Genomic DNA, 23600 nt, shown 5'->3' on the forward strand with positions numbered 1-23600 from the left:
AGTGCAGCAATGAAGAATTAAAAATAATGACATTTCTAATATTGTTATTTTTGATTTAACGGAAAGAAGTAGAGCATGGTGCTGAATATTGTACTGGGCAATATTTTGAGACGCGCCAGTTACGTCGACCCATGAAACATACTTAACGCAGGCGCGAGAGAGAGTAGATTTAGGCTCAGAAAAGGAAAAGCATCGCATTGCCGCCACCCATTTCAATTTATTTTATTGAAAAACATCTGTAGAAAGTACCTACTCTGGTCATCATCATAAGTTTTTAACAATGCGGATATTGTTCAAACCAACTCCTTAATTCATCAAATATTTTTGTTTCGTTCTAAAAGTACATTCACAACTCACTTTAAGTCATCTCTCCGTTGAAGACGATTCTATATAGTTTTTTCCATAGCATACCTACTTCCTTCTGCGCCTGCATAGGCACATAGAATTTTCTTTCAATCGCGATGCTTTGTGGCCGTTATTACGTGACACTGTTGTCTTAAAAAGGGATGTAGGGGAGACCAGGAAGGGTTTCAGCAGGGAGTAAGTTGTAATATGAGCTCTTCAGCCAGACGAGAAGAGGGGAAACTTTGTGATAGTCCATGGGCATGCTTAAAAGAGCACGAAACAATGTAGCGAGGGCCCTGTAATATAAGCTGCACTTCTCTCCGTTTAAATTACTCTTTTACTTAGATAAAGTAACCTTTATGAAATTTGTTCTTCTTATCAGGCCTTTTGAAGTTTTTCTATGATTAATGATTTCACAGTCTACAATACGATCTTTAATCTATAATTTGATATCGTTAGGATATTTTTTCTTGTTTTACCTTGGTTCACTCCCGGCCTCTTGTGTAGGGGTAACGGAAATGCAGAAACCAGCTGGTTTTACTGGTATTTATTGCTAGTTTACTAGTATACTACATTTCCGTTACAACCACACATGAGGCTGGTTGTGACAATTTGAGAGATACATCTCGTCCCGTTAATCTTTTGTATCAAAATATTTATATATATATTACAATCAAGTCTGGTAAATTATCCCTTTTTAACTCCAAACAGCTGCTATTGTGGTAAGAAGGCAAAAATAATGTTTTCAGTACTATATTTATAAAATAGTAAATAGAGATAATTATCACAAGCACAGCTGCAAACGAAAGACTGGGAAAACGCCTCAGGACATAATAGAGAGAGCTGCAAAACTTATTCTTCTGACTCCCGAGGACAAAACCTGCACCTTAGGGAAAATGCTATGGAGTACGGGATTCATATATACCATTTCGACATATTTTACACAAGTTAGACCCGAGCCTAACGTGGAGGATTGAAAACAAACCCTGCGTTTAGTTTCAAAAAGATGACTGTATCGCTGGTTTAAGCCTCTATGCCTTACAGTATTTGATCCTTGGAACAAGGTAGTGGGGTCTAGTGACTGGACCATTCAGGACAAAAAAACCTGCTGGCTTCTACCACCTTCATGATCTACTATTTTAACTTTCTTTAACTATATAAACTTCTTTTACTGCTAGTCTAGCACATGACCAATGAAAATAATATTTACTTATTCACAATATCGTCGAAAACTCTAGTGAGCATTAAATAAATATTTTTTATTGTAGGCCATTTTTCAACATCGCTTATTAAATTTCTAAACATTTTATTATTAAATAAGCATGAAAATTTATAAATATAGCCAAGTAAATAAGTATGAGGTGTTGTAATCCAAGTACAATAACAATTGCAGGTGAAAAAGTGTGAAGTGAAACTTGTAGCGTTTAAAGTGATGAGAACTGTTCCGTCAGAAGTTATGGGATTTGATTTATGGTGCAGGGTAAGCGATGGCAGAGATGTGGGGAAGAATAAGAAAAAGGACATTGAAAAGGACTTTTTGTGTTCCATGTTGGCGAGACACATAGAATAGGTGAAATCAAAAAAAGGGAAAATTTGCTTTCTCTATACTTAGTCATACACTTGTTGTGTTCCAATGATTAAAAGGTACTTGGAGAAAGTAATAAATTAAAGTGAATGTTTTTCCTAGAGAAGATATCATGAAATGTACCCATCTGCGGCTGATATTTTTAGAATACCTGCCCATTTGCTTTCTCTCTTCCAGCGATTTCGTTCCATCATTTTATGTTGAATTATTTGACTTTCTGTTATAATCCATGATGAAGCGTAGCTAGTAAACAGAGGGTTCTCACGGAAAAGTAAACAGCTCAGGAAAAATAAAAGTAGGCATGTGAGAAGACACTAAAGGAAAATGTGTATTTGATTACTATTCCTTGAGAAGATCTAAAAGTTTTTGAAAACGAATTTCATCGTAGAAACACTATAAACCCACCTGAAATTGCCCTTGAACGTCAATGGATTTGTCTTCCAATAATGGGAGAAAACGTGACCTAATTTCAGTCTATTTAATCCGAAGAAAACGGGTTACAATAGGTTGGGTTAGCTGTAAAAGTGACAATGGGAAGGAGCGAGAGAGATGAGCGTACTAAACACAGGTCGTTAAGAAATAAGTTCCCCTGGAGTGCTTGTTTGCATGAAAACGCACGGCTCCGTTGTTTGCTTGGGGTTTTCGCGTGTATGTGCTTGACATACTTTATTATCAAACACGCTGAACACACTTTCGTTTTATTACTTGTATTGCGTGCATAAAAATGGGCTTTGTCTTTCTAATGAATGAAAAGCGTGCACGAAATAGATTAACTAGTGTAACTCGTACATATTAATGCCGTGGTTCTTTTTAACCTAGAGGCTTGGCTATCCAGCATCCCATGCTATGCTAAGTACTCTCCTATCTGATGGAGGACTCTCCAATTTCTACCCATATTCTAGGGCAAATTCAGAATTTTAATGAGTTTCACCTCTTTTAATAAAACCCAAATAGTATGAATAATGTTCATATGGAAACTATGTTGGCATATGGGGATTCAAAGTGATAATTAAGGAATATATGATTGTTATTCATGAATCAGAGCTCTGTTGGAATGTAAAATTTTACAAATCAGTTAAAGGAAAAAAAGCAGAAATGTCTATTATGCATTACAATAACTGCCACTGAAATTGCGTTACTGCTAAAAGAGCCCTTTAAGGTGATCGTCTGTGATTGTATTTATCCTTCTCTTTTTAATTTAAAAACGTGGCAGCAAACGCGCACTTTCTTTCGTATCTGTCTCACTCTTTGCACTAATTGTAAGAAAAGAGTAAATTTAGTTCCTTTTTCCACCAAAACCAAGGAAGAGATAGAATACTCTTCACTAGCATGTTTATGTTATGCTAGCATATCATTAAAATTAATTTTTGCCGCTGTTGCTGTAAATTTAACAATTCTTTAAACTCGATCATCCACAAATATGTCCCATTTCTCTCAAAGAAATAAACATACTTCTATGCTCTCATATATGCTCATAGTACCTGTTTGCTTGTCCCGATCTTACTGTTGGTCAGGTACTAAGCTTCACAAAGTAATCGTATCAGAATAAATATAATGGAAAATTATTGCAATACTTGCGTGAGGAAGGACCGTGAAGTTCACTCTTTCTTATTCAAGTTTTGGGAATCAGGCCGAGTAGAGCTAGATAAGGCTTCAAGACTTTGAATACAATTTTCGAGGCTTCGTTTTCTTTAAGTTATCCCATTGCTTGCTGCGTTTCGAAATATGCAGCAAATAGTTATTTTTGAACCGATACTAAATCCGACTACAAATCAAATCATTATTAATTCAGTGAGCTTTAAAGCAAAAATATCACATTTATGGCAAACAGAAACATATTTCTATTTTATAATTATGGCATTTATTTGGCAGGAAATCAGGCAAGGTAATTATTCCATAAAATTACGTTTCAACTTCGTAAAATGTCATCAAATATTTCATTGTTTTGTGGAATTACGAATGGAAATGACATTTGGGAATAAAAGTCGTGCCGAATTTATTTATAGCCGTTTCCGGATAAAATTGTGACAATGCTCTACTGCTGTTATGCACCGAGAGAAAAAATCAGTTATTAAAAAATAGGCATGCACAATTATTTCTTAATTTAACTACTCGCAAATTTTACTCAAATGGATGTGTGTCCATATTTTTTTAATCTTTAAATGAAAGAACCAAAGCCAAATATTTCGTATAATGACGGACAAATATTAGTTATCTACGAAACCCAACCTTTGTGGTGAATTTACTTCCATCCATTACTTTAATACCGAGCTCTAATTGCGGTGAGCGGGTGTCCACCGATATGGATCATCGGGGTAACAATGACGGAGCCGTTTTATTCGGGAAGGTATGGGAAGGCCGGGACAACGGAGATGCGATGCGGAAATGAGAGGACCGAGTGAAAGGGGAAGTGCGTGGAGTGGCCACGGGAACGAGACAAAGGGAGACGACGGCGCCGAAGGGGACGCTGGGCGGGTGACGCGGGGGTAGGCGGCGGGGGGTTGGGGTTCGGGGTACCCGAGAGTACTCGGAATGGGGCGAGCGGGGTTCTTATTAAAGATATTGCAAGCAACCAATGGTATGGGAAACGCTTGCGGAGGGGAAGGAGGCGAGCATATGTCGCAAAGGGGAACACAGAAGGTGAAGGACCCGGGAAATGGACTGGGAGGGAGGGAGAGAAGGAGGCTGACGGGTATGGAGATGAAAGAGTGGGCGACGAAGGGAAGAGGTGCTGTGGGTTGGCTGCTGATGAAATGGTGAAAAATATGCGAGTGTGCCTTCGTGCTCATCTCCCCACTCTGCCACCCGCGGCCGGGGGTTTGACGAGACAGGCGCCGTGGTTTAAGGGCGGTGCTCTCTCTATTCAGGACGAAATCGAGTGGGTTGAGGTAGAAAAGCGAAGCGGAGAGCCAGCCGGCTGAGTGCGGAGCGCCATTGTTAATTGAGCGGACGGCAGCGGTGGACTTATTTCTTCGCGATTTTCCTGGGAAAGAGCGGAGGACATAAGTCAAGGAAATATTCTCCAAGAGAAGAAGCGCTTTCTTATTCCCTCCGCTCCGTTCTCCGTGGTGTATCTATGAGGGAGCTACGTCACATGCGGCGTGAGACATCTTCCCCTTTCTCCTCCCCTCCCGCAACCCTTTCTCTCTCCTCCCTCTGTCCATTTCTTTCATCAGCATTCTTCCACAAAGTGCTGTTCCCATGGCGACTCCTCCTCGTTCTAATGGTCCCCCAACCTTCCTCTTGGGGATCGAACCTTCGATTTGCCGAGAGGCCCGTGCTCCACCTCCTCTCGCCCGCGCAACCCTCACTCATTTCTTCCCCTCTTCTCCTGTATTTGACTCTCCTCCCTTCCTCACTCTCCCTCCTCTCCCACCGACCTAAACCCCCGCGATTTTTCTCTCCCAGCGGACCGCCTGAAACAACTGGGGTTACGGCGATGGAAGAGTGACTCGGAATGAGAAAACACGGGATTTTCTTTCAATCGAACAAAGGGAAGAAGCGGTAAGGCCTTTGCCTAGAGCGAGGTCTTCCTCAAACACTCCACCATTTCCTTTGTCTCCCTTGCGTGACGGTTTTACGCTTTGCTTTACCCAGAGAGGATGTTTTTATTTTACCCAGCGGTGCTCATCGGATCCCAGGCAATACAACTGAATTTGCAAGTGTGTCATGACACTTTGAGTGAGAATTATATGCAGTCTAGACGTTCACATAAATACGGGTGCAAGCACACACGCAACCATTCTTTCGCGCATGACTTAACGTATCCTCTTGTTTCCAAAACAATGTATGTCTCCATAAGGAAGGAAGGATATGTGATAGTTATTTAAGGAGTTTATTTTATATGCAATAATATTTTAAGGAAGAATATGTGATAATACGCATATTCAATAATTAACATATTTTAATCGAATGAAAAGACGTGAACGCCAAATATCCGACCCAGAGCGACGGATTTCATATTCCTCTCATAAAAGAATAATCCAAACTTCAATTTAAAATCGAGACGTGTTCGATGCATATCCATGTGATGCAATTCTCAATTTGTAGTTACGCCGCATGCAAACCTATTTTCTCAACATTTAATCGTTCCTGGTTCCAGGTACATTTCAATTCGACTCGTTGAAGTCACTTTTGCGAGAAACGATCGTTTCTATGCATTAACAGAATTTTCACTCTTGGATCCTATTGTTTTTCACCATGTATTTTTTGTGTTCAAACATTCTGTCTACCAAATTTTGTTTTTATTGAAAACCCTTGTTTTCTTGGCGTAATGTTTTTTGGATCTGGAAAAAAAACTTTTTTGCAATCATTCTCTTGTGGCTTAGCCAATTTCTCGAAAAACAATGTTATTTGATTTGGGACATCAAAGCCTTCTCCTCTCTAAATTCATTCAGCGTTTTAGGGCATAAACGGAGTAAGTTCCTCTCTCTTTTCCCTTCGCCTCTGCCTGCCCCCCCACCCCCTTTCATCCCTCCCCATCCCCATCATTCGACTCCGACCCGTACAGTTTCCGCTCCCTCTCCTCCACTACCCTCTCCCCACAACACACACACACTCTTCCGCCGTTGCCGTCCCGGTTACATTCACCACACTCACTCTCTCTCTTCGGCTCCCCCTTCCACCCTCTCCCTCTGCCAGCCAAACGTACCCCTCTGAACCTCCGCCTTCCCCCGCAGTCTCTCTCCGCACAATGCTCCCACTTACAAGGCAAACATTCCCACGAACACAGCACGCGTGTGGAGGAACGAGGGAAAAATGCGACGCGTAGCACGAGGGATAGGGAGAGACAGCAGTGGGAAGAGGAGGGATGGCAGGGAGGAGAGTAGTCCTACCTGATGGAGGAGGAGAGGGTTGGGTTTAAAAAAATACACTCACATTTCCTCCTCCAGGGGGACGCGCGGCGAAAGGGGCTCTCGGCTGCAACAATGCGATGGATTTTTTTTTCCGTTCCTCCACCCCGTCCTCCCCGCGCCCTCGGCAGTCAGCACTCGCTCTCCGTTTTCAGGATCCCGCTCCCTTATCATACCGCGCTGCTGCCTCCCCTTCCCTCCCGAGCGCCCCTCCGGTTCACCTCGAACCCAACGGCCCAGCCGCCGCCGCTCCTTGTTTCCGCCTCGCCTTCCGAAGTGGGGGGACGGGGCGGTGAGGCGGATGGGGGGAGGAGAGCGTGGGGCCGAAGGGATCGGGACTGAGGGAATGAAAGGAAAAGTGCGTGAGTGCGGGGCGGAAGGTAGGCGTGGGGAGTGGGATGGAGGAGGAGAGGAGCGGGGAGTAGGGGGTGAATAGTGAGTGGTGTGGTGAGAGCGAGACGGTGTTTGCTCGAGCCAGAAACGACACGAGGGAAGAAGCTACTCTTGGCCAGGAGAGAGAGCGGGAGAGCCAGAGGTGATGTTGCTATTATTATTAGTTAGGAACAATCCTTAAGAATACAGCACTTGTTATTTGACCTCTGCTATTTATGCTCATCGCCTAACATCCCAGGCGACAAAGTTTCAATCTACCACAAATTTAAAACACTGCGCCAAACACGTTCATCTTAGACCCATAATTTAAGGTCTTTTTATGGAACTGAGTTCTGAAGGACAATCAATGCCAACTTTTCGTTTGATTATCTTGCCTTTCACACGCTGGCCTACGAACTAAATTTATTGCACCTTTGTCAGTTGCTGTTTATCTTGTAAACTTTGAATCACTTTGTGTATGACGTGACACTTTATATGGTCCCATATTTTGTATTTTTTTGGGAAACATTTCCGTTCCAGCTCTCGGCTTGCGTTTGGACGTATGATAAAGAGTCTCTTTGACACATTAACTTTAATTTGAGAGTTTATTTTATTTCTTCAGCAATGAAAACGCGCATGAGTGCTCTTCTAAATACTGTTCTTATTTTTACGTCACATACACATTAAAAGACCCGTCATCGATGGGAATAAACTGAATAAATATTTAAGTTGAATATATGTACACTTTTCGAAAAGAGTGTGTATGATAAAAGTTTTATTTCAGCCTGCACTTGATTTAATTTCATGCCATAAGGTTGAAATAGACATTATTCAATTAAAATGCCCAGTTAAATGAATTGAATTTAGTCTGCTTTCACTGCACAGAATGCAATTTTTTGATTTTGCTTGATAGTATGTATTTTACACAACTTAATTTCAACGAATCCTGGTAGAAAATATTCATGGTGAGGACCTTATCGCGAAATGAGTGAAATTTATGAAATCCACTTTTGAAATTTTGAAAAAATTACATAATTTCATTTTTTTAGTTTAAAATTGAATTATCGATCTTCGACCTCCATCACGGGTCTTCAATCCTGATACTGAACTTACGCGGCCCACCATTCAGTCTTCTCTCGGCTAACGCCATCCCGTTTACAAGTTCTTCTCTTTTACACATGGTATCAACTGTTTTTTGTACCTTGTACGGGTCCTTCCTTTTTGGCTCCATCCCTTCACTTTTTCCTCGACAACTGCCTTTATATCCATTCTATTACAAATTATCTCCAAAAAGGACGTCTTTCTTCTATTTAGCCCTCCTTAGAATCTCTTCTTTCTTCAACTAACGAGAGAGAACTGAACGAATGGATGTTTTCCAATGTGCAGTATTATAAAAACCTTATCAGCGTTATTGTTGCTTTGAAAAAGGGTTGTTCTCCACTGTTATACCATTCGCCCCGATATTGCTACTCCTTTGTAGCGCTACGACCGACGGTGATTTAAATAACTCACTCATTACTGCAGCAGCCACTCTTTGATTCTGTGAAACAAATACGCTAACCATTTACTAATAGAACAAAGGGTGTGCAGTCTCACCTCCCGGTTTAGAATCTGGTACCCCCAGTTAGGAATAAAGATGCTCCGCTATGTTGCTAAATCAGGTATTGTATGGATAGTGAATGCAAGTTAAGAAATGATAGTAATAAAATTAATCTATTCCCGTTCACAGATTAAACCGTATTTGAAGCAAAATTTTGGACGTAAGGAATTAAGCAATCCCAAAAAGTGTTCCAAAGCCACAAGGGGTGTCGCTCATTTGCCTCGTAAGAAGTATAATATAAGTTAAAGATTATCGACGGGGATCAAGTGGTAAACTTAAGCTTAAGCTAGTAAAGCATTCATGGTAAGGGGAGCACAACACATATCAGATCATATGCGATTCCTATATTGAGGAAGTGGTACCTACAATGAATATAATAATATCTACCTAATACCTGTAACAAGGATCTAGTATCTAGAGAAAAAATGTCGTGTGAATTTGGCCCTATAAGTGTATCAAGTTTAGGGCTTTTGGGGAGTAAGCTATCAAAAAATATAATAATCCTTTGAAACCTCGTCCCGTGGATGGACTTCGTGCCTCAAGTGAGCATAATAGGTAAAATTCTAATGAGGAAAAGCTCAGAATAGTGAAAGCAGAAAATTTTATACCGCAAAGAAGCATTAGATAGATTGGGCAAAATTTGGAATGGAATTTGAAAATGGAATATATATTTTACGGGAATGAGTCCAATAAGAAAAACAAATGATAACATTTTAGAACTGATAGGTGTAAGAAGATAATTAACTCATAATGGAATTAATATCGGCTTGAGAAAGAATGTGAGCATTCAGTCGGTGAGAACTCAATTTAAAAGAACAAGGACGTAAAAACGTATCTATTTAAATATTTTATGTTCGAATTTGTTCTAATATTGTTACAATAGAAGTTGTAATTATAGAGTCAGCTGGAAGAGAGTATTTTCCACGGAATGGATAAAGAAATGCAAAATGAACGGAGTGAAATGTATGTCGACATTCACTTGCTCGAAAAATAAATGATCCACGTAACCAAACTACATATCAAGCTCTCCAACTTCGGGTGCAGTCTCACACTGGAAATGATATTAATTCAATTATGACCTCTTTATTCTGGTATGGTACCATTTCCGAAGAAAATTCAGCACATCAAATCACGATTTGCAAGGAAAGTAATTTACGCTTTTCAGGCAAAGAGTGATAAATTTTTATGGACTTTCATTAAAAAACCAAAATACCTGGTACATCCTAGAACTCCAGACTTTCAACTTAGAACTGAAATGAGAACGAAATGGATATCCTTCATACATGTTGGTGTGTTGAACAGCGTGCGGTAAGCAAAGTGCGCCGCATGTTCAAGTCTCGCCTAAGGCATGGTTATAGCGTAGTGATGCATTTCGCAATAACTCATGCTACCGGTGCGATATGACCTAATTAGTACGAACAGCAGGAACTCTGTTATTGGCAATGCCAATATACCATACCGCCAGCGAAAATTCCTGATCCCTCTCGCGAATCAAACGCGGATATTCAACGAGGGAGGTCAGAGCTATAGGCTGACCCAATATGCTAGAATCTTACTGGCATGAGCAGTTCTCGGGTGGTAATTAGGCAATGTGCAAGAGATTGGGGAGGAGAAAGAGAGGGATACAGGAAGACAGGGGGCTTGAGTGCAGAATTTCACCAGGTGAATGGTATTGGTGGAGGAAGGATGAACAGAGCGAGACGTCAGCGAGGAATGGAGACCATGGGGTTGGTTTCATCCCTCGCTAAACGTCATTAAAAGTGATTAATAAAAGCGAGTGAAAAAAATGCCAACTTGAAGTTGGCTCCTCCGTTTCCAATGAGGCCCGCTCCTTTTTTTCCATCTCCCGAAGGTTTTTAATCTTCCTTTTCCCCGCCCCCTCACCTTCTCGGTCTCTCTTTCCTTCAATCCCTCCCCCATCCGCGTTCTCTTTCCGACTCTTTCGGCTCCTCCTCCCTCCTCATCCGTCGGATGACATTTTTCTTCACACGGCTGGGAACTCGCTTGCCATCTCCCATCCCGTCCGAGTCCCAACCCCTCCCCCTCGTACACTCTCGTCCCCTCCCACAATTCGCCACGGAGACAATAAAGGAAACAATGGAATTCCTATCCCCGCAAGAGAGGAGAATATTAGTCCTCCAGCCTTCACTAAGGATCTTCTTTGTCTCTCATTACTCTCATATTTACCTCTTTACCTCATCTTCCTCCCCTCCTACATTCACCTTGCTCTTTCTCAAGCTTACAAGCACCTTCCACCCTTCTCTCTCGTTCGTTCCTCATACCATTGATATTTCTTCTCAAATTCACTTTTACCCCGCTTATATTTGTTACTTCTGTATCTTTCCTCGTCTCCATGGAACTTCTTGCAGGTCACTTCCTCTATAGCGACCGTAAAACGCTCTCTTCCGATTCACGGAATTATGCGGAAAGTTAAGCTATTTCAGTTCTGTCAAACCTTCCTTTTAATATTCGAACAAAATTCTCTTTCTCTCTCTCTCTCTCGCAAACTTTCACGCGTCCCGATGAAACTTTTGTTTTACTGATTATTCCGTTTTCTGTTCCGTTTCATTTAGACACTTTTTTGCTGCAGAGAACTCTTCTCCCATGGTTTTCCATTTACGTAAACTTTCATGCCGGATATGATCGCAGATTTCGAGGTATTTCATGAAGTTTAGCTTTTTATGAAAATTATGATAAAGCATAAAAGTGAATGAAGTTGTAATCAGTTGATGTAGATGCCTCCGCAACATTTTTGATGGTCGGGATGCTAAGTCCTGATGGATAAGTTTATCATTACATAAGATGTACACAATTTTCAAAGAGACTGAAGGGAAATGTCCTTAATTTTATAAAAAAGTAACTTCATGGTGCTTGTAATGCCTTGAATGAAATGTTCACTGGGTTCAATGCAACTATTGATTTGCATACATATTTACCATTAATGTTTTATTTATTTATTTATTATGCATTGTTATGTACAGTTAATTAGTTATGTTTCTTCAGGAATAGTTTGATTATTTTGACTATTTTATATTAGCGAATTCGGGAATATTGATTTTTCGTTTTTTCACCAATTTTTAAATAGCTCCCAAACAATTATTTCATTTAACTTCGGATTTCAGTGCAATCTCTTAGCTAGTGATAGTTCTTTTTTACGATAGTTGTGAAAGGTTAATTGAAATAATTTGCCTCGATCAAACTCCAATATAAAAATAAATCTTTCCTCATCCGTTACATTACTTTTTCCTAATTAAATGCTTTTACAATTCCCTACCTAATTTGCTCTGTTTACAGTTCTTACTCACCTATTTTATCTTCCTCGAATTCCCTATCAATGAAGTTTAATTTTTTTAAAAATTCCAATTAGAATGCTCTCTGCAACAGGAACTGTTGTGTTTTCTATTCATTATGCAGGCGCAAGAATTTTTCTTTCATTGTCTTGAATTACTTTACTAGAATGTACACTTTTTTGTTGTAAAAACAGTTCTTTTTAAAAATTTAATTGAAAAAGTAATTTGTAGCAATTTTTCTGACCATTTTAAAATGTTCTATATGGGTCTTGGGATATGTATCAGTGCTCAAATAATGAATTATACTATAATTTCAAACAGGGAAGATGTTACCTAGTCTGCTTGAATATTAAATATCACTCATTTTAAAACTTAGTGGTTTTGAATTAGATTGGATTTTAAAGAGGAATTTCCCTCTAACAAAAATATTTCATGCTTCATGCAATGACAAAATTATACAAACTGCCTAAATAATCATACTTCTACATGCATGATCAAAATAATATATCACTTTATAATTACACGGATACTACAAATAATGACTTTGATTACCTGTTAAATACACTTCGCTGTTTCATATATTTAAGTGTAATTGTAATGGATTTTTTAAAAATGTTTCACATGGCTTATATCACCCTCTAAGGTGTTGAATTATTATATATATTTGCAAAAAAAATGTATCACTTCTTATTAATGCTTTCTTTAAAGCTCGGATTACCTTTCTTAAGAAATTTGGACCAAACAATTTTCATAATGAGGATATAAAAGTAACATTGGTACCTTCTATTCTTTTGTTTCTATTAAGATTTAGCTCATCTGGCCATTTTTTCAAACGATGGTTAGGTATCAGATAATACAATTAGATCATACGAATAATTTGAAAGTTTCTCATTATCATTAAACAGTATGCTGTTTTATGAGCGTGTTAACAGAATCGCCTTTCATTTTTACAGAAATTCGATTGTGCTTTTAACTTGGTAGAATATTTTTTATGTTCTACGTAATGTTTCCAGCCGTTAAAATTAATCATAATTTGTTCAAGACTTTCGCAGTGCATCCTTCGTCGATTGGACTAATAAAATTCTCATCCACTCATTCAACCATATCTTCAAATATGTACTGTTTGCTCTCCGTGAATAATGATAATGATCTTTTATGAATTACCATAAAAACACTATTCCACGCCTTGTTTACTTAAGAATCCCGAAATTCCAAACGATTGCCTCCTCCGCCCTTCTCCAGCTAACGACATACTATACCTCCGAGAATGTGCCTCCCAAAATACTAATTCGGAAAGAATACACTGAAGAACCCTTCAGAAGATTCCTTGACTCTCTACTCAATTCTTTCAGCCTCCCATTACTTTCTTATGTCTCTCTCTCTCCGAAAAATCAACGAAGATGCTCATCTTTATTTTCTCGTTCCCTGAATTTTTCCACCTCCTTTTCAATGTCACCCTCTTCCTCCGCTCCCTACTCGGCCCGCGTCTCATACCTCCTCGCCACCCAACTCTTCCTCAAAAAGCTAATCTCCGGGTGGTGGGAATTTCTCATAAGGGTTATTTTTCTTCCTCAAATTACACCTTTCCTCGTTCTGCGTTGGTCCCTTCTGAAATGCTGACCCTATGCCAACTGCTAAGTCTTCACTTCCCCTTTATTTCCCCCGTAACGTGCCACCAACTTGTCTCCCTCTCTCTCTCTCTCCCTGCCCCCTCTGCTTAATTTTCCCTTCTCTCCATTCAATCCGTCCGTCTGATTTTTTTCCCTAAATATTTTCTCCCGCCCCCTTTGAATATGCTCTTCTGATCCCTTTCAATGCTCCAGCCTCTTCCTTGGGGGGGCTGAGGGTGATTTTTTTTATTATGAGAGAACGCATGCCTTTTGAGTTCCACTTCCATCTTCTCCCACTGAAAACAAAAAAAATATACGAGGAGACGGTTGAGAGAGAACTACCATTGCATTTATTTTCTTCCCATAACCTTTTGTTCCGTCCATTTTCCCTCCCTCAAAAACCTTCATTGAATTTTTTCCGGTGCGTTTTTCCATGCTTTTTAGCTTCAAAGCCCTTATTCCTCGGAACTGCTCGTAATGACACTGTGATTGGTCCGTTGCCTTCCATTCTCACTCCCATTCCCTCTCGATCTTCCCGCTCCTATTCTCTCTTGCTCTCCACAAATTAATAGCTTCTCCTATTCCTCTTCTTTCGGGCAGCTTTAATTTTGGTTTTCTTTCTTAGAGGTGTTCGTGAATAAATCGAGAAGAAATTTCGGCAACTTAGTGTTTCAGAAACGTTATTTCTCATAGGGAACAACGGACGGCACTCACCGTTGTTAAATTGAATCAGTTTTATTTCGCCTAATTAATCATTCATGCGAATGCAAGCATTTTCACTTAACGAGCTTTTTTCAACAAAAGATCCGAAATTTTTTTCCTCTCATTTATATATACGGGAGTATTTTGGCTCTGATTGCCTTTCGCTTCTCTCTTTCTTACGGCAGACCTTGAACTTCCATAATTCTGCGCGCTGGAGGAGAATTTCTCGAAATTGAAAACGTCTGGAGGACCGGAGAGAAGGATACGTATAAATTAGAAGCATCCTTAGCATCGTCAATGTAAAACACGAAAGTAAACGTTTGCGCTAATTTTTTGCTGAATTTTGCAGTTAAAACTTGGTTATTTCTGGGACAAAATGGATTAATGGGAAATGGAAAATTTTATCCATGTACAAATTCATAAAATGTAAAAATTTTAAAATTAGCTCACTCAAACTTTCTTTTCCTCTAAACTCTTTTCGTTAATTGCGTGAAGATTCCCAGTTTAGGGTTTATTATCCTAGAAGATGAGTATAAGTAATCGGTTTCCCCATCGGATGAAGTTATATGCTAATTAAAACTGAAGGCTATCAGTAAAAATAATTTTTCACTGGCTTGCAGAAGTTCTTTGGGGGCAACCCTTAATTGAGTATAATAAAATCTGATCGTACTTACATTTTTTCTCGAATCTAGTTCAAATGATCAATGTTTCTTATTTTTGTCGATAGTTCAATTCATTCCCACTTTTAAATCTACGTATAAAGGATCAAAAGGTAATGTTACAGGATACTTGAAAAATAAGAGAATGCAGGTCTTTTAAGTGCAGAAATAGTTTAACGGCTTAATAATGCCTCATTAAGCCATAAATTACGCTAATGATAAATAAAACAATAATTTATCTTAAATAAGTGGGTCGGTTATTGGGCTCATTTAGGAACCCACTCAAAAAAAAACTTTAAAATGTCTGGTCGATAAATCACCATCTTCCTTAATTTTTCATTTTTTAGCCCTTTAGAGCGCTTCAGCGAGGCAATCAATTCCCCAAAGTTGTAGTCATCCGCGCAAGAACTTTTCATATTCCTCCCCTTAATAACCCTTAGGCCATAATTTCTCCGTCAAACTCCGTACCTCTCTTTTGTGCCCTCAAATACTCATCAGCAAACCCATCCATTCCGGGACACTATCCGCGTCATGTCCCGAATACATTCAATTATACATAATACATGCATTCAGGCACATATGTTGGAGCTTATGTTTGATTTTTATAGGGGAGGGAAGATATATTCCTAAGAAAGAACTGGGGAAATAAGGGGGAGAGCTCCGGAATTCATTATCTCTTATCCTTAGCAGCCCCCTTGGAGTCTTTCCACACTCCGATACAGCTAACCCCTCATGTTGATCATTCGCTCGTCATCTACAATGGCCGCCCGTGTCTTGGCTTGTCTTGGGATTCGCTCTCTCCCCAACCCTCTTGCCTCATCTCCCACCCCCCTGCTGCTCCTTTCATCCCTTCGTAGCCATCATGTCGCACCTCGCAGCCCCCCTAACTCTTCAGCCCCAACCATCCCATCGCCCCCTCGTCTCTACCCCCGCCCTCTTGCCTCCTCGTCCCATCCCCTGCCCTCGAAACCCCACTTCCACCTCTTCCCACTCCTAACCATCCTTTTCTCCGTCCCTACGGTAACAAATCTCCTCGCACACACCTTAATTACGATAAAAGCGCTCGCCACGTGAACAAAAGACGATAGAAAATGGTGGAGGAGGGAATAAAAGGTTCGGCGTGATTGAGTACCTACCCGTCGTGGGGTGGGGAGAGGCGTGGAGAAGGAGAGAGTGAGAGAGAGGGGAGTAAAACGAGAGAGAGCTCGAGAGATAGAAAAGGTATGAGAAGAAGAGAAAGAGAGTGAATAAGACGGTCGGGGATCACTTTGGGGGTCGCGGGGGAATGGGAGGGAGCTTGGTTCGGGATGCGGGGGAGGAGGGTTTGGGGGGTTGTTGGGTTAGGGAGGAGTGGGTGACCGCGGCAGAGGGTGGTTTCGATAAGGAGCGGATGCGGAAGGGGAGAGGAGAACGGGCGGGAGAGAGGGAACGAGAAGACAAGGGCCAATAATGGTGAATCGGGGCGTTTGGCTGGGAGGATCAGCGGGCGACTGGGGCGAGAGGGTGGGAGGGAGAGGGGCCGAGTTGAGAAGCGATGGGAGAGGGTCAGGTCTGCGCGAGCGGGCGGGAGGAGGGCACGAGGGAAGCGGCAGAGAGGAGAGTGGGTTTGAATGGGGGAGGATCGGTGTCGGGAGACACGAGAGATTAACGTGGCGCCAAGGGGATGAAGAGGAGAGGCAATATAAGCGAGGAGGTACGAGCCGAGGTGCGGAGGGGAGACGGGGAGGGGCTAGGGAGGTGGTGTGGCAGGGGGTGGAGAGAGGAGAGGGGGCAGGTAAGAGGGAAGGGGTTGAGGTATGGAAAAGGAGGTTTCGCGCGATGATAGAATAGTAGAGGGAGTTGCGGGTGGAAAGCCCAGTGGCGGGAATTAATTCCTGGGAAGAAATCATTTGATGGAGGATTCGTTTAAGCTCTTATCTTACGGCTAATCTTGGGTCTGAGGATAAAATTGAAATAATACACACCGAATGGGAAATGGTGGGAAATATCTTTTCTCCGTAGTTGGACTGAACTTGGATACTTTTGGTTTTTGACTGTGGTCGGTGGGTATGGTGAACGACCCTAGTAATCCAACTCAAAGTCTTCATTTCAACGTAAAACTAGCGGAAAATAATTGGGAAAGCCAAATAAATTGAAATGAGCTACAACAACGAAAGATAAACGGCGTGCAAGTTTCAATTTTGTGTATTTTACATTGAAAGAAAATAATACCGACATCTGGCGGGAGAACTGGGCAAACCTTTTCCTTTTAATTTGAAATTAAGGTCGAAAGTAAAATAGAAACGCAAGCATTAGAGAACTTTACTGGGAATGGAACAGTTGAATTAATAGACATATCTTTTCACTCCGTACCCTGAATAATTTTCAGCTCTTTTAAAATGAGGAAGTTGGGAGATGATTGTTTATTTGAGCGAGAGCCATGATTAAACTTGAAATTCACGTCACAATTTTACGGCAGTGCATATAGATGGTATCTGCAGTTTCTTGGAGATAACCAAATACTCGAACGTTTTTCATGGGATTCATATAATTTCATTCTTTTAAATATACGGGAAATATGCTATGTTTTACGAGAAAACTTAGGTAAATGAGAACTGATGAATTTTCGTCCTAAAAATATCAGCACTAAAATTAAATCGCTTACTTTGTAACGCATACTAATAATCAGCCTCATACGGTAGGGTTATTACTCATCATGAAGTGGTATATGAATTTTGAAAATAACGAGAAAAGCTTCATGACAAAACAACTATAAATAGCCCTTGCTTACTTATGAACTAAAATAATGAAATTTTGAGTTTGAAGACATGTAAATGACAGCATTTAATAATTTTGATTTTTACCTCTCCTGCATTCTCGTTTGAAGAGTTATATTTTCTTGTGGTTTTATAATATTAAATGTAAGTTATTCATTTATTTCGTTTTTAATCGAAAGAGCCACATAATGGCATATTTTTCCTTAAAGCATGATGTCCGGATTTTTTCACAAATTAACACTCCAAATATTTTAATAATTTAATATAGCCAAAAAATATATTAAACCTAATACCTTAAGTGCCAAAAATATCGTTTCGGGGAGGGGCAGAAGTATTGAATATTATTTTAGAAGAGTTTATAAATAGTGGAATTTGCTTTAGTTGCACCTTTCAAAGCATCTATATTAAATATTAAATGTTTCTGTATTATTTTCATGTAAACATTCTCGTACCATGTTTAATAATATTTCTTATCTCCCAAGTCGTATTTGATCAAGCGAAGCCCTATTTATCGATAGTACGCGGATTGCGGTGATGTAACAGTACATACATTTGATTATCATTCAGTTATGGCACTAAGGCTTTCAGTTTATTGTATTTATTTCTTGGAAAGTGTGCAATTTTTGCTTCTTAACCCCTTATTAAATTTCCTCAAAATTTCATATACACTCTAGTTGCTTGTTCAATTTAAATAGTTCTTGTACGATAAATAGGAAAAGTTTTAACAAAATATTCTTTCAATACAGGTTCTGCATAGCCATGGTAGTGACGCTTGTGTATTTCAAGTTTTCTGAGTTAACTTCTACTGAGCTCACTGAACAACTGACTTGATTTTATCCCATCAATTAATTTGGCTAGTGTATGGATGAATTGGCGTTAATTTTGTGATAGGTTTTTTAAGGGTATTTAGTGTCATGTTATATGGGCTTTGAGGTGTAGCAGACCAGGAGATCAGGATCCATCAATAATTTACCATGAGTGATGGACTACTATAAATAATAATATTAGTATGCCATAACTGAAGAGTTGATCTTTAGATGTTTGATATTTTTTCGAATTCTCGTAATATGCTGACAGAAGTAAACTGCGGTTTATGAGTACATTTTGCAATTATTATAAGAAGCCATTATTTATCGGATCGGTCGGTCACACACGCACACAAACCCGTGAAAGTTTGAGGTTTCATCCATGTCTCAGAGTATAATGTGCTGCGCGTTTCAGACGCGCTCGAATAGTCATCAACCATGGCGGAGTGGGTATATTCAGCAAAGGGATCAGAGAGCTGGTTACGTGGCACAGGAACTGGACTATTTTCGATTTGAGCGCGCGGCTTCCATATCGATGAGCGACGTTCCGAATTCGGCACATTGACCCCTCTCTCCGAGGAAGAGGGATGTGAAATCCTAGATTTGGCATATAGTTTTTACAATTAGGTCTTTGATACTGATGCCATTCGTTGAAAGTCTAATAAGAGATAAAACTAAGGGATGATTTAAAAAAATAAAAAGAGTTTCCGTGGAAGATACATGAATTCAGGAGAGGAGGCATGATGTCCATGGCGAAAGTATGTGGCGAGTCTAGATGATGAATCTCGGCTATAAATCAACGGACGGGAGGCTTTTAACTAGTTTCAACTTATGCCTCTAAGTATTGCTACTATTTTAATCGAGATTAATTGCGATTATGCGTTATAAAGTTATTTGTTATCCATTAGCTCAACTATTAACCTAAGCTTCTTATGGTCTTGCCTGCAAATTACAATAAATTAAGACGATTATCTCAGTTTTTCAATGAAATTTGTATATTTTGTATTTTTCTTTGTGGTTTTCGATTCTCACAATGTAACTAGTTTTCCAGATAATTTTGCCAATGCTTGTAGTTTTTCTAGGAATAACCCGGCGCCTAAACAAGATATTTTAATAATGTAGCGGAATCTTATTTGCATGTCCTTTAATGTAGAGCCCCAAATGCTCGGGGCATATTCAAAATGGGGTCTAGATAATGCGAAATAGCACCTTTTGTTATCTTCTTAATTTGAATATTTTAATAAAACTCCTTCCAAGAAACACTTTAATGCAGATATAAGAAGATTTCAAATTGGAACCCTCTTCACAAAAAGGGAATGGTAAAATGAACGAAGTATCTGAATAAAAAAACTTTGCATTGAATATTGCAATACTCTAATAAGTATTTAAAATTGTAAGTAGAAGCTGGACAAAATTGAAATAATGAACACTTTGGATTTAAATACGAAGGTTTGATGAACCAAAACAACTTCATATAAAATATTCCGGAGTATTTACATTATGCAAAAAGTTCTTTAATTCGGAGGTATTATTATTGACTGGGTATTGGAATTGACGGGTCATTTGCCAGCAAGGTATACCTGGATTTCAGGTATATGCCACTGAATTCAGAATTCTTACTTGAGTATATTTCATACGAGGAAGCAGGAAGTAACTATTAATTTCTAAAATTACCGTTTTTAAATTTCCTCCATACTGTAAAATAACCTTCATAGCTCCTGGAAAACGACATTAATCATTGAAACGAAAATATTTTTAATAAAATTTAAAACCCTTAGAATTATGTCCGCACATCAATCAGATAAAGCCAAGAATAATATTTGGGATTTCGTCAAAATTCAAAGTTGTAATCTCGTATGCGAAGTAAAAAACTGTTTGAAACGATGAAAATCTAATAATGCACTCATAGTTACCACCCTAATGCGGGTGTATTCTTAATTAGAGCGATGGGTCTATGCATTTCAAACTCGCAAAATGAACTCTTGACGATGCTTCCAAGGAGAGCCTCTGTGTCATCAGGAAAAGTTTTTCCAATTAAGAAGTTTTAGTTCTCAGAAATCCTTCGAGATTTCCCTTCGGATGGTAACGATTTTACTTGGTAACGTATAGCGTAATCGTTGTGCAATCGAGGGAGGATGGTGGGACGGGACATGACCATCTGTTCACCTGTTCCTCTTCCTTGCCAATACTCCATCTTCATTTGAGAAATCCTAAGACGCGTGGTCGAAAACGCATTCTTTGATCCCCCGGTGGTAACGAACCGCAATGAAAGGAGTTAAAGTAACCTCTATTTTCAATATTTTAATGAAATAAGAACATCCACAGGTTACATAGATACATTTATAAGAAAAAAACAGGAATCAACCTGATGGTCGCTTTGGTACGCGATGGTATAATTCACCCAGTACTAAGCCCAACGGCGGGTGAAATTCAAACATCAGGTTAGGGGGTCGGTGCCAGTTATGGTTTCCCAGGAATATCTAGTACCCGAAAAAACGCATCGCTTGGGTGGAGCTCCTGGTGCTCAATGAGGCTTGCCTGCGAATCGAACCCGGGCTCTTCCAGGCAGCGGTCCAACGCTCTACCCCTGGATTACCGTGATCCACATGCATACATATACATAAATATAAATAAATTAATTTATATATATATATATATATATATATTTATATATGTATGTATATGTATATATGTATTCAAACACGTAATCCCGCCATATACCGAACAAATATTCATTCACATGGAAAAATGATGTAGATATATGAAAAAGGGATGGAAACACATATAAAGGACGAACACAGGAGAGGTGGGTAAGGCGGTATCGAGCAGAAATCGAGTTTCCTCGATAGCTCAAGTTAGAGCATCGGCCCAGTAAGTGTAAAGATCCAGTGCTCAAGTCCCGGCCAAGGAAATATTTTTACGCTGGTGATCATCTCGAAAGTAGTTAGAATGGGAACGTGGAATGTTAGGACAATGTTGACGACTGGAAAATTAGAGAATATTTAGCGAGATGGAAAGGGGAAATATAAATATTTTAGGCCTATGCGAGGTGAGATGGAAAGATAGCGGGGATTACTGAAGTGATAAATATATGAAGTGATATTACTGAAGTGAATAATATGCAGCAGCGGGGACGAGAGCCAACAAGGGGTTGCCATAATATTAAATAAAGAAGAAGGAAGAAGCGTGGTCAACATAGAACAGGCAACGGATAGAATATTACTAGTACAGATAAAAGCAGAACCGACGAACTTGGTTATTATTCAAGTATGCATGCCACCGAGCAAACATATGGAGGAACATGGTGGAAGACGTAGTGCGAAGATATGGAGAGTTTGCAGAGGAAGGGTGAAATTGGTGCGCTGTACAGCAAAGTTAAAACTTTATCGGGAAGTGAGAAAGGAAGATCTATGCTAACAGTTAGAGATAAGGCGGGTAAGGTAATAGTTGACGCAGGAAAGATCCAAGAGAAATGGAAGGAGTATAGAGAAGAACTGTATAGTAAAGAACTTAGACCAACAAAGTTTGACAAGGAAAAGGAACATGACGTAAAGGAAGATAGCTTAGTTCCAGGCATACTCGACGATGAGATAGAAAAGGCATTAAGGGAGATGAAACTAAATAAGGCCGTGGGGGCTGATAACATTCCTGCGAAACTACTTAAATTTTTAGGAAAATGTGGGAAAAAGAGGCTATATGGGCTGATTCGCAGTACCTATGAGGAAGGAATCTGGCCATAAGACTTTGTGAGATCAGTTTTAGTTCCTATTCCAAAAAAGGTAAAGGCTACATCATGTGAGGACTACAAGGCAATAAGTTTGATATCCCACGCAGCTAAAGTTGTTCTCAGGATCATAAACAAAATGATAGCTAATGATAGGCAAATAATTACTTAGGGGATGATCAGTTTGGGTTAAGGAAGGGGAGAGGTACTCGTGATATCATTGCAGTAATGAGATCACTCACTGATCGAGAGGAATATAAAATACAATCAGGACGTATCTTCCTATTTTGTAGATTTCGAAAAAGCGTTTGTCAGAGTAAATTGGGAAAAACTAATGAGTATATTGAAAAAATAGGGTGGAGGGAAAGGAGGCTAATCCGCAACCTGTACATGTCTCAGACTGCTCAGGTTCGAGTGTGAAACGGGGAGTCAGGTTGGGCAATGTTAGGAAGAGGTGTAAGGCAGGTTGCCCATTGTCACCGTTTTTGTTCAACGTATATGCGGAGGAAACGTTTAAAGAGGCATGGGAAAAACTGGAGGCAGGAATGAAAGTGGGAGGGACGTTCGTAAAATCAGTTTGGTTTGCTGATCACCAAGCTTTAGTTTGTCAGTCAGCCAAGGGGTTGCAAGCATTGCTGAGTGAATCGAAAATTAAGTGCGACAGGTATGGGATGAAAATTAATATTAATATAACAAAGGTTAAGCGATTTTCTAGAAAGAAAAAGGCCAAGCTTAACATTAAAATAGGAGGGTAAAAACTAGAGCAGGTAGAACAGTTTACATATCTCGGTAGTGTTTTGGACCAACACGGTCAAAGTAGTAGGGACGTAAGGCGAAGAATTGCGCTAGGCAAAGAGGCTTTCACAAGGAGGAGGGAGTTGATGACAGGGACGTTGAGTAAGGATGTTAAGAAAAGACTCGTAAAAACTTTGATATGGAGCGTAGCTATGTACGGCGTGGAAACGTGGTCATTGAAGCAGGAGGATTGACGTAGACTGGAGGCTTTTGAAATGTGGGTGTGGAGAAGAATGGAGAAGGTGAAATGGACAGACAAGAAAACAAATGAGGAAGTACTTGGTATGGTGGGCGAAGAGAGTGGTTTCCTTTCCAGAGGGGTTTGTTGGGAGGAATCATATGGAGGCAGGAAAAGTGGATGAAGGGGGTATGTTGAAAAGTGTAATAGAGAGAAGAATGTTTGGCAAACGAGGAGAGAGCGGGAACAGAATAGAGATGTCGAGCCGGATGAAGGGAGGAAGGAAGTACTCAGAGATGAAGAGGGACCTGATGTAAAGTAGGTT

The 23600-nt window shown here is 39.9% G+C and overlaps 1 protein-coding gene across 1 annotated transcript in view; it reads left to right on the forward strand.

The window, feature by feature from the left end:
• The window catches only part of LOC139690624 (uncharacterized), a 427078-nt gene that overhangs the window by 104849 nt on the left and 298629 nt on the right, over positions 1–23600 (forward strand). The window lies entirely within an intron of this gene.

Source organism: Hetaerina americana, unplaced genomic scaffold (genome assembly GCF_022747635.1).
Source record: "Hetaerina americana unplaced genomic scaffold, ioHetAmer1.1.p SCAF_3, whole genome shotgun sequence".
NCBI classification, from domain to species: Eukaryota; Metazoa; Arthropoda; class Insecta; order Odonata; family Calopterygidae; genus Hetaerina; species Hetaerina americana.